General features: G+C 41.8%; 1 protein-coding gene across 9 annotated transcripts in view; it reads right to left on the reverse strand.

Annotated features, from left to right (window-relative positions):
- The window catches only part of SLC19A3 (solute carrier family 19 member 3), a 58,925-nt gene that overhangs the window by 22,413 nt on the left and 24,534 nt on the right, over nucleotides 1–11,978 (reverse strand). For 2 of the 9 annotated variants that reach the window (XM_069104598.1, XM_069104594.1), the window contains exons 1-2: nucleotides 4,642–4,741; nucleotides 2,926–3,084 (exon numbers count right to left, since the gene is read on the reverse strand). The exons of 5 other annotated variants lie outside the window; for them this stretch is intronic. The gene's annotated coding sequence lies outside the window, so the exon portion shown is untranslated. Of the gene's footprint in view, nucleotides 1–2,925; nucleotides 3,085–4,641; nucleotides 4,742–11,978 lie in introns of those variants that run through there. 2 more of the 9 variants (XM_069104599.1, XM_069104596.1) reach the window with 1 other exon arrangement.

The raw sequence follows: 11,978 nt of genomic DNA on the forward strand, positions 1-11,978 counted from the left end.
TGGGTTCAGATTGTCTTCTTTGCCAGTCCTGTACTCCCCCCAACCCTGCCACTAACAGAAAGAGAACCATTATGACTCTAAGCGAGAATGGGAAATGAATAGATGTGAAAGAGAAAAATTTATGGTAATAAAAATAACACCATTTCACATTTCTACGTTGCTTTTAGGCTTATAAACCATTTCATTAGACAAAATTACTAAATAATTGCTAGAGAGATATACACAATAAGCTAACTAGGAAATATTAATATCCTAAGCTAAGTCCCATTCTTTTCTCCCAATTGCATTTCAATATGGTGAGTAAAATGCTCCTTTGGGAGCAAACTAAGAGTTCACATGAAGTTAGTGGCTTCAAACAGGGAGGCACAGGCAAAGGGGATATAAGTCAAATGCAGCAAAGCCTTCATTTATCAGAATGCTAATTTCATATTTTTTGCACTGATTTTTGAGGAGAAAGAAGACATAACAAGGACAGCAACAAATTCATATTAGGCACAAAGCAAAAGCAGCAACATTGAAAAGATGTCTCAAGTTCTGTAGATACCTAGATCTATTTCTACATCTGGTTATATCTCCAGGTTTTCAGAGTGAGGATTGATATTCAGAATGATTATTCTAAGGTGACTCAACACCCATTAGTTACTGCAGTATTTGGTGATACTCAACATGCTTAGTAAGGCAGGAAACATGCTTACTAAGGCAGGGAACATGCTTACTAAGTCAGGAAAAAGTGGAGTAACCCTCATAGGCTAAAGAGATATTTCCAATAGCATTTAAAACAGAAAGGATTTCTTAGTTCTAAGTCAGTCAGTCAGAGCAAGAAATTAACCAAAACACCTTGGCTTTACTCTATGTGCTCTAAAAGATATTTTTGCTTTTTCCAGGTATATGGATAAATCTCAAGACTGTACATAACTATCACTCAGGCCTCCTAGGGCAATGGTATCAGTGAAACACCATATAGAACATGTTTAATTTGTCTTCATATCACAATGGGTGATTATTACAGCATTTTTTTTCTATTGGAGAATTAATGCATGTCAGCCTACAGTCAAGATTCTAGGAGCCAATGGTAGTTGGGTATGGGAGAAGATTGGTTTGTTGGGGCATTTGTTACAACTGGTCATCTAATGATTGATAAACTGAAGCTTCTGGCAATTAGGAACAGATTGGTGGAATTATTGGTCAAGGAAAATCATAGTAAAGCCTTAAAAAGTGTTGTTGTTATTTTTAAATAATTTCTTGCTCAGTTTAAAACTCTCCAAACTAAGTCTATCTTATTTTCCAAAGGTGTCTTTGGAGCAGACAAACTGGTGAATGATAAAGGAACAATGATAAGGAAAACATCTATTTCTTCTCTGCAGAGAGTTGAGGGTTATGGATATGGATTTTATATATATATATATATATATATATATATATATATCCTGTCATGCCTCACTTTGTGAGATTCTTTCTTAGAAGTAGAGAGTGGGGTGAGGTCAGGCAAGGAAGGGAGGAAACAAGTGTTTATTAAGAACTAGGTGCTAAGTGGCTTGCTTGCATCCTTTATTTGACCCTCATAATAACCTGGGAGGTAGGTGCTGTTATTATCCCCATTTCCGCAGTTGAAGAAACTGGGGCAAACAGAGGTTCAGTGATTTCTCTTGTGCTCAGGGTCACACTGCTAGTAAATGTTTACAGATGGATTTGAACTCAAGGCTTCCTGACGCAGGGGCAATTAGGTGGCTCAGTGCTGGGTCTGGAGTCAAGATGACTCCTTTCCATGAGTTCAGATCTGGCCTTGATGGGGTGATGGAAAGGAAAAAGATCATGTCTTTGAAAGCAACCCAATCCCTGAATTTTCCCATACATTCCAGTAGCCCAGATTGTTGGGCTTCTTCCCAAGGCAACTGGCCCACCCCACCCTGCCTGGATCACCTAATTAACTTCCTTGACAATGCTTTCCAGTCTCACTGGTCCTACCCTGGACTACTTGCATTTACCAATCACTTAATTCCATCAAGATCACCTACTTAGCCTCCTTGATAATCCTTTCACTGTTATACCTGTCCACCTTAATTCCAACTGTCCAACTACTTACCATCCCTTAAAGGCATCTAGAACCTTTCACTGCCCTTTTTGTATTTAAGCATCAGTCCCACCCCCATCAAGCTGCAGGTTCACTAGGAACCTTGCCTGCTTCTATAGGCGTTCAATAAACTTTGCCACTGACTGGAAGATGGTTTGAGTGCATGAATTCACATCAACCTGCACTCTGGCATCTCAATGTTCCCAGCAATCCCAAACTGCATCAGCCTCAGACATTTACTACATATGTGACCCTGGGCAAGTCACTTAACTCTGTTTGCCTCAGTTCTCTCATCTGTAAAATGAGCTAAAGAAGGAAATGTCAAACTACATCAGTATTTTTGCCAAGAAAACCCCAAGTGAAATGATTGAACAAGAACTTCCTGTCCATGTTCAATGCTCTATCCACTGCTCTACCTAGTTCCAAAGTTAACGTTGTATTAGAAACTAAAGATAGCACCAAAACTTTTCTTTTAAAAGTGTCTCTGGAAAACTCCCGAGAAGCTAGGAATAGTGCCTCCTTCTCCTATCTGCACAGAATTCCAGGTAGAGAACCAGCATCTTATAGCAGACCTGAAGTGACCCAGAGTTAGGGAAATCTCAAGTCCTAATTTCGAATCTATCTTATTTCAAATCGTGAGGCAGACCTCCACTTTTACCCTAGTCTGGTTTGAAAGGAAAACCTCTTCTTCAGAAGGGAAGGCAGAGTCAAGGAAGTGATTAACATAGAAAGTCCTTCCCCAAGGTGGTTCACAAAATGGTGGAGCAGAAAGAGTGATGGACTTGTTTGGCTACTCATCATTTGAGTACTCACAGCTCCTCTACTGTGCTCATTTGTGGAATCTGTGCACCCACCTTACGTGGACCAGTCACTTCTCCTTTCTATGTGAAGAACAGTGTTTTTACTTATCTAGTCAATCAATGCCATGCCCGTCTCTCCCCTTTAAGATGAATGACTGTTCTTATGAATCATGAAGAATAAGTAATAGCCAGATAAGAACATCAGGTGCAGACCTGAAAAACATGAAGGACATGTAAGCCTGTTTCCTAAGTCTCGGCTGACAGTCAGGTGAGTGGAGTAAAGAACTTCCTCACTAGGATGAATATTCACTTTTAGCCTTTTCCCTAAGCTTGTGTCATTCTGACTGTTTTATATTGAGCTCTAGGGGTCCTTTTTAGTTAACAAATCAGAGCATCAGTTAAAAGACCGCATCTCTTCCCCAAGTACTTGCTTCCCAAGTAATTCCTTCCTGCCTGAACTACCCAAAGGATTTCCTTTTGAGGTCAAAGTCTTTGGACAATGAAAATCTAAAAATTTCCCTTAATGATTAACAAGTTCCCCCCACCTCACAACTCCTTGTACCAATCTTAATGATTCTAAATCTCATTTACTTCCCTCACCCCCTCCCTAAAAGTCCTACCCCTAAGATATCTACCCCTTCCACTGTGTTCTCTGGAATGCCTGCTTCCAAAAGGCAACAAACTTGCCTTCATCTTAAATCTTTTCCATTCCTTTTCTGTCTTCTGGCTTTCACTGAGACCTGGCTCCTTCTTGATGACAGAGCTTTCCTGGCTTCTCTTTCCAACCCTGGCTGCACTTTCACTCTTTCCTTCTGACTCACTGGTCAAGAAGGGGGAGTTGGATGATTCCTTGCTCCCAGTTGCAACTTCTGAATTCTCTGTCTACTGGATGCTTCCCCACTGCTTGCAAACATGCCCATGTCTCCCCCATCTTCAAAATACTAATTTATTGTTGTTAAGTCATGTCTCACTTTTGCTGACTCCCTTCTGGGTTTTTCTTGGCAAAAATGCTCAAGAAGTTTGTCATTTCCTTTTCCAGCTCATTTAACAGATGAGGAAACTGAGGCAAAATTGGTTAAGTAACTTTCCCAGGGGCACCCAGCTAGTAAGTGTCTGAAGTCATATTTCACTTCAGGACCTTCAGACTCCAGGTTTGGCATTCTATCTACTCTTTCCACTTAACTGCCCCTAAGTATTTATCGATCACCTGTTAAGTGCTAGGAATTGTGCTATTTTGGATTTTGCCACATTTCAGACAATCAGCTGCTGTTCATTCATTCAGATGATTTATTTATCATCTGTTGATGTTTTCAGGTCTATTTCTCCTAACCTAACCCCCTCTGCTGACCTTCAGTCTTGCATCTCCAGTTACCTATTGGATATCTTCAATTGCTTGTCCTGAAGACATCTTAAACCCCAAACTGAGCTCATTATCTTTCTCCCCAACTTCCCATAACTGTCACTGACAAGGGCTCATCCTCCCAGCCCCCCAGGCTCACAACCTTGATGTCAACCTTGGAATCCTCACTCTCTCTCATCCTCCCTCCCCCATACAACCTGTTACCAAGACTGGTCAACTTTCTATAATATTTCTCACAAATTCTCTTTTCTTTCTCTGACATCACCCCAACCCTGGTGTTAGCCCTAATATCTCCATTCTTGGACTATTACAATAGTTTCCTGGTTGATCTACCTTTCCCAAGTCCCTCCCCAGTCTTGTACATCCTCCAGTCAGCAGTCAAAATGATTTTTCTAAAGTACAGAACTTACCGCCCCACTCGATAAACTCCAATGGTTCTCTATTACTTCTCGAATCAAATATAAAATCCTGTTTGGCATTGCAGAGCACTTTATAACCGGTTATTCCACCCACCCACCTCCATCCCATTGCCTTTCCAGTCTTCTTACATATTATACCTCTCCCTCCACCCTCCTGTAATCTGCGATACAGCAACAATGGTCTCCTTGCTCTTCCTTAGACATGGCGCTCCATCTTCTAACTCTGGACACTTTTACGTCTGTCTTCCATGGCTGGATCACTCTCCCTCTTCATCCCTCTATTCTTTGATTTCCTTCAAGTCCCAGATAAAATCCCACTGTCTACCAGAAGCCTTTTCTGATTCTTCTTAATTCTCAGGGCTTCCCTTTGTTTATTTTTCCCAGTTTATCCTTTCTGTAGCTCATGCATACACAGTTGTCTCCCCCACTGACTGTGAGCCCTTGGAGATGAAAGGCTTGCCAAGAGGGAGAGTTCTTCCTTTCTTTGCTTAGCACAGTGCCTGGCATATAGAACCCTTGGTAAATGTTTATGGACTGACAAACATTCTCTTTCTCTATTTTTTGGGGGGAAGCTGTTGGAAACATTAACTTGGGTATTAGGGGAGCTTAGGCACCAAGTCTTGTTCATGTTACATTGCTAAATGACTTAGCAGAGAGGAGATTGCGATGATAATTGAATCTGGAATGACCAGTCTCTTAGGTCATGTCTACCTTGCCAGGGTATAATGAGAAGTCACAGAATAAAGAGCTGTGGGTAGCCTGGTAATGGAATAGACTTCCATAAACATAAGTTGAAGATTCAGTGTGGAAATCTCAAAAGCTAAGTGCTGCCATTTGAGGAAGGAAAGGGAATAAACATTTATGTAGTGCCTACTGTACTAGGCTAAGTGCTTTTACAAATTTCATCTCACCTATCATCACAAAAACCCTGGGAGGTAAACGCTATTATTATCACCATTTTATAGATGAGGAAACTGAGGAAAACTGAAGTTAAGTGACTTGCCCGAGGTCACATAGCTAATATTTGAGGCTACATTTGAACTCAGGTCTTCCAAACTCCAGCACCCTGTCCATTGTGCTGCCACTATATATCATTTGGGTGCTAAACCCAGAGTTCTTTCCAGTTAGCAGGAACCAGAGTAGGGAAATGAGTTGAAAGATTCAAGAAATAATTTGCTACCCAAGCAATTCATTGTTTCAAAATAATTAACCATTTTGGTGGAGATTCTTATTCTAATGGACATGATTCGTTATGTCCTATAGAGTAGAGCAAAATCTTAGTTCAAGCATTGTTAGTTATTAATATTTAGCTCAAGCATTATTAGTATTTAGTTCAAGCATTAGTAGTTCAAGTATTGTTTTTATAAATGATGGAATCCCATTAAAAGTCTGTATGCCACTACCTACATTTGCTGTTTTCATATTTCTTACTTAAAGAAGCCCAAATAACTTTGCCAGAAAGTGCATAAATTATGTGACACATTGCTGCCTAGTGTGAAATAATTCTGCTTTCTTACCCATGCAAACCAACGCAGGAAGATGGGGAGGTTAAGTAGGCCTCTTCTCTCCATGCATTCTATGTCACTATTACTGCTCAGGAGGGGAACGAAGAAAGATATGGTGGCACTGATGTCTCGGTCAGTGAAAATGGTACAATTTATTCATCTCACTACTTTATTCACCAAGCAATTGTTGAGTGCCTATTCAGGTACAACACTGGGCCAAGGGCCGTGAAGGTACAGAGAGGAATAAACACAGAGTGCCCAACCCTTAACTAGTGGCAGTTAATGAGATGGGGCTCAGTGACATGGAAAATAACCATGAAGACTTGTCACAGAATCATCAATTTAGAACTGGAAGACACTGCTGGCATGTCTCATTCAACCTGCTCTTTTACAGGTGTGGAATAGACTAGTTTAAGGTCACACAGGTAGCAAATCCCAGCAATACTGGGATTTAAATCCAGGCCTTCTTGGGCCAAATCCTCTGTTCTTTCCTTTAAAGTTTAGTTTGCTTAATTAGAGGTACTTGGAAGTAAGAAAGGGACATTTTAGAAATGTCTTAAAATGCACACTTTTCACTAATTATAACTGATTGCCCTCTGATCTCTCTGATCTCATGAGGTTTTATTGCAAGTGAAAAAAACCAAGCAGAAAGAAAATTATGCCTAGACCCTAGCCAAGAGTGACTCAGCAGTGAAAAGACTTTTCCTTTGAAATATTTCAATATGGTTTTCCAAGAAAAGATTTCTTACCCTAAATTCACCCAGCCCTGCCCTCTGCAAGTCACCAGCAAATGTGGGGAACCAGTTGTACCTGGGGCATTTGAGTCTCCTTTTTTTTGATCAGAGAAATTTTTCTTTTTATTAATTTTTTAATCAGCTCATTTGATTTTTATTTCTAATTGGTTTTCATGAGCTATAGCTTAATTCCTCAGCTTTGTGTTTCTTGGTGCATGTGGAAGGAAGAAAGGGAAGGGGAGTAGAAGGAAAGGATGGGAAGGAAGGAAGGAAAAAAGGAAGGAAGAGCAGTAAAGAAGGAAATGAGGGAAGGAGAAAGGACAGGAGAGAGGAGAGAAGGAAGAGAAGGGGAGGGAGGAAGTAAAAAAGCAAGGAAAGAAAGAAAGAAAAAAGGAAGTAAGGAATGGAGGGAGGAAAGAAGGGAGGGAAGGAAAGAAGTAATGGAGGGATAGAGGAAAGAAAGGAGGGAGGAAAGAAGAGAGGGGGCAGAGGAAGGAAGAAAGGAAGGAAGGGAAGAAGGGAAAAAAGTAAGGAAATGAAAAAAGAAATAAGAAAGGAAAAAAATTAAGTGCCTACTACGTGCCAAGCATTTAAGTGACTTATCTAGGACCACACAGCTAGCAAGTGTCTGAGGGTGGATTTGAACTGAAGTCTTCCTGACTCCAGTCCTAACTGCCCTACAATAACTGTCACTGATCATATCTTAGAGCTGGGCAGAGAATTTTAAGGACAGTCCAGTTGTGCAAACCTCTCTGTTTTGCAATTCCTCCTGCTCAGGGTCTTTCTCCTGCTTTGGCTGAGCAAGTAAGTGAAGAAAGTACGGCCAAGTTCTTCTGTTTGTGTCTGTATGAACATTTCTGAATTTCTGCTATTTCTAGGTTGGTGAAAGGGCACAACTTTAACTGGCCTCGGGCTGCTAATGAACCTCTGTCCTCTGTGGGAGGGATGAGAAGCCTTTGGCTTCCACCAGTGCGCTGTTCCTGTACAAGGCCAGCACGAGTCAATTATTGCCAAACCGGTAGAGCCAAAAATAGGCACTTGATTTTGTTGGATGGTGACAAGGGCCTGTCTGTGGCCCTGGAGACGACTGAGTCCTTCAGGGGCTTGGGAGGCTGCAGATGGTGGCAGAGATTTGGGCTGATAGGAATTCATTCTGAAAACAAAATAAATGTTCCCTTAAATGGCATTCCTGAATAAAATAAGTAGAAAAGACAGATTAAAAAAAAAAGTGGGATACAAGAATGTCACCTTCTGTCTTAAGCAAGAGTTTTCTAATTGACCTTCCTGCCTCCACTTTTCCCCTTCCTTGTTTCCAACTCATCCTCCAGGAACATCATTACTTCTACCCTCATAAACCTGCAAAATCTCCCTGTGACGTACCGCATAAAGTTTATGGGCTGTGGCCTGGCATTCAAAGTTTTCCAACATCTGACCCCAACATTAGCTTGCTGCTTCTCCTAGAATTTCTCTGCTTCTTACCCCTTGTAAATCCCGATTGCTGGTTTCTACCTTGATACCTTTGCCATGACATTCCTCTTTCCTAGAATGCTTTCATTTTTCTGCCTACGTAAGTCCTATACCTTTTGTTCAAGGCCCCCCAAAAATGCCACCTCCTCCTAGCTAGGTGTTGTGAGGAGTGGATAGAATACTGACTCTGGAGGAAGATCTGAGTTCAAATATGACCTCAGACACTGACTAACTGCATGACCCTGTTTACCTCCAAAAAACCCAAAACAAAAGCCAAACCCAAACAAAATACTACCTCCTCCACGAAGTCTGCCCTGACTACTTCATTTCCACCCACAATGGTCTCTCCTCTTGGTTGGTTTTTCCACAAATATTGTTTGGGATTAGTGTCTCATCTTTCCAGTTGTATGATAATAACAGTAAACATCTATATGTAGCCTTTTAAGGTTTGCAAGGTGCTTTTTACATATTATCTCATCTGACTTTCACAACAACCTTGGGGGATGGGAGCTATTATTTATTCTCATTTTACAACTGGGGAAAACTGAGGCAGATGGTATTTAATTGAGTGTCTCAGTTGCAAAGCTAGCAGATGTCTGAAGCAGAATTTGAACTTGGGTCTTTCTGACTTCAAATCCAGTAGAAAATCCACTATGCCCTCTAATTGCTGCCAAAATAGTTAATAATAGCTCCTGTTTCTAGTGATTGGAATTTACAGAGTACTTTCTTCACAGCCCTGTGAGGTCTGGTAGTATTTGTGTTACTATGAGGCTGCTAAGGGAATCAGAAAGGCTCTGAGTTAAAATCTGACCCCATCTACTTGCTAGCTATGTGACCCTAGCCAAGTCATTTAACCTCTTCCTCAGTTTCCCCATCTGAAAATGGGAATAATAATAGCAACCCCCTGCCAGGGTTGTGTGGGTAAATGAGGAAATGTTTGTTAAAAAGCACTGTGCAAGTCGTAAAGCACTATGTAACTATTACGATTAACCCTGTTTTACAAGTGAAGGAAATCAAGTTCGGAAGAGATCAAATAATTTGTACAGGTCATAAAACTAACAAGGACTAGGACTGGAACTCAGACCTTTACCTTCTGTCTTCTACAGCTTCCACCTGTACATCAGATCCTTCAAGGAAAATATTCCTGATTTCCCATTTCCCATAGCACCTGGCATATTGCAGGTCATTTAGTGGGTGCTTAGCAACTGTGTGATAAATATACGATACAGAAGACCGTGACTGCCTGGACAGGGAAGATAAAGCACTTAGGAGAAGCACATCCTTGGGCTAAAATCTTATGTTATTATTATTATTTTTTGAAGGTGAAGGACATCTTCTCTGGCATGGCTATAATTAGGATGCTGGAATTATAGATCTCAAGCTGCAAAGGCCTTCAGAGGCCACTTAACCCCATTCTCTCATTTTTACCTGAGGCCAGGGAAAGTTAATTGACTGGCCCATTGTCACACAGGTGGTAAGCATCAGAAGTGGGATTCCTTAACTCAGTTCTTTCCCCTTGTCTGAGAGTAACTTAGTAATGATGGCCAAAAAGAAAATTGGAATCATGAGTTGATTTTGATGCAAGGAATACTGGGGAAATTCAAGGAAACAAACAAAAACAAGACTATGTCATTAGTGTAGAGATGATGGGGTAGAGGGCTTAGAGGCTGAAGACCCAGGTTCAAATCCTGTTTCAGACATTTACTGGCTGTGTGACCCTGTGCAGATCATTAACCTCTCTTTGTCTTGGTTTCTGGTAAAATGAAGACAATAATAGCACCTACCCCCCAGCGTTGTTGGGAGGTCCAAATAAGCCAGGGTATACAATGAGCTTTGCCAACCCTAAGATGCTGTATCATTATCACTGACTCTATAGCCCATTACAAGGTTCAGTCTTGAAGGCTTGTCAATAATCACGTCTCCACTCAGGGAAACCCTATGAATATCTGAATTTGTTTAGATTCTCTCTCTCCTGTAGGGGTATGCAATCTCTCCGAATGTATCATGCTACCAACAATCATTTGAGCACAGGGCAGGTTTATCATCAGGCACAAAAAGATCAGAAAAGAAACTCACATCTGAGCCCAGTTAATAAGGAAATATGGTAGCATTGTCTCCTTCCTCCTCGCTGAAGGTCAGACACAAGTCCCACAAGAATCAAGCAGATCTCAACCACTTCACTACACCCATAGAAACTGTATGAGTGGAATGGGTGACCTTGGTAAGGTCTGGGGAAAGGGAGCAGTCTTAGGTTGTTCCCTCATTAACCCATCTTATTGCCTCCTCAGTTCTCTGCTGTGGTCACTGCCCTGCCCACTGCCATCTGTGAGAAGCCCCTGACCTCATCTAGTTAATGTTTCCTTGGACCTTCTTCAGTCTTTACTATTGAAAGGAATGGGGGAGGGGAAGGAAGACTCCCTGTGACAATTTGGAAACTACTTGGACACTCTCCATAACAATACCTCTGTGCATGACCGCCACAGTAGTATTCCATCTGTGCAATCCCACCGGTGCCCCCCAAAAGTGACACAAACTGTAGACATGGAGACTGAGCTGGGCTGGGGCTGCAGCCTTGATTGCAGAGAGCAGCAAGGCAGATTGGTCCACGGTACCTGAATCCATGACCTCTGTGCCATAGACAGTGCCACGTTCTTGACTTCTACCCTTTTTGATGCTATTGGCTTCCTTCTCCCAATGGGCACTCTGGTTTTTTGTGACACAGTTTTCTCCTTTTCCCTCCTATCTAGCTGACCACTCCTCAGGCTGCTTTATCAATTCATCATCTGTGACACTCTCCTTAACTCTGGATGTTCCCTAAGGCTCTGTCCAGGGTTCTCTTCTCTCTCCCCATACTTTGTCTAACTGGGTGATCTTATCAGCTACCAAGGGTTCAATTTTCGTTCCTATGCAAATGGCTCTCAGATCTACAGATCTTTCTCTAATTTTTCTTATGGTCTCCTGTTGCACGTGTCTAACTGTCTTATAATCTCATGGTTCTCCAGGGATCTCAAACTTAACAGGTATAAAACAGTGTTCATTACTTTCCCCCAAACTCATCTCTCTTTCTCACTGCCTTCTTGACATGGAGGGTACCACCATTGTCCTAGTCTCCTGCTTTGACAACATCAGGGTAACCCTTGACTCCTCTCTTTCAATCACCCCATATTCAAGAGACATTGTCCCTTCTCGGTCCACAGTATCTTTTGTATATGTCCCCTTCTAGCATCTGTCTTATGTTTCAGGCCTTATTATTTTTCCCTCCAACTCTTGCAATAGTCTTTTACTTGGTTTCCACACCTCAAGTCCCTTCTCATTCCAATCTTCCACACAGCTGCCAAAGTAACTTTTCCTGTATCCCAGATCAGACCCTAGCAAGCACCACAGACTACAGGTGCTCCCTCTTGTCTCCAGCATCAAATGTCAAATCCTTTTTGGCATTGAAAGGTCTTCACCTCCTGGTTCTTCCTTTATCCCTTCCTCCCTTTCTCTCTCTCTTTCTCTCTTCCTTCCTTCCTTCCTTCCTTCCTTCCTTCCTTCCTTCCTTCCTTCCTTCCTTCCTTCCTTCCTTCCTTCCCTCCTTCCTTCCCTCCTTCCTTCCCTCCTTCCTTCCCTCCTTCCTTCC

Source organism: Petaurus breviceps, unplaced genomic scaffold, assembly GCF_028583685.1.
Source record: "Petaurus breviceps papuanus isolate PSGF00001 unplaced genomic scaffold, PetGlider_PUasm1.0 688, whole genome shotgun sequence".
Classification (NCBI taxonomy): domain Eukaryota; kingdom Metazoa; phylum Chordata; class Mammalia; order Diprotodontia; family Petauridae; genus Petaurus; species Petaurus breviceps.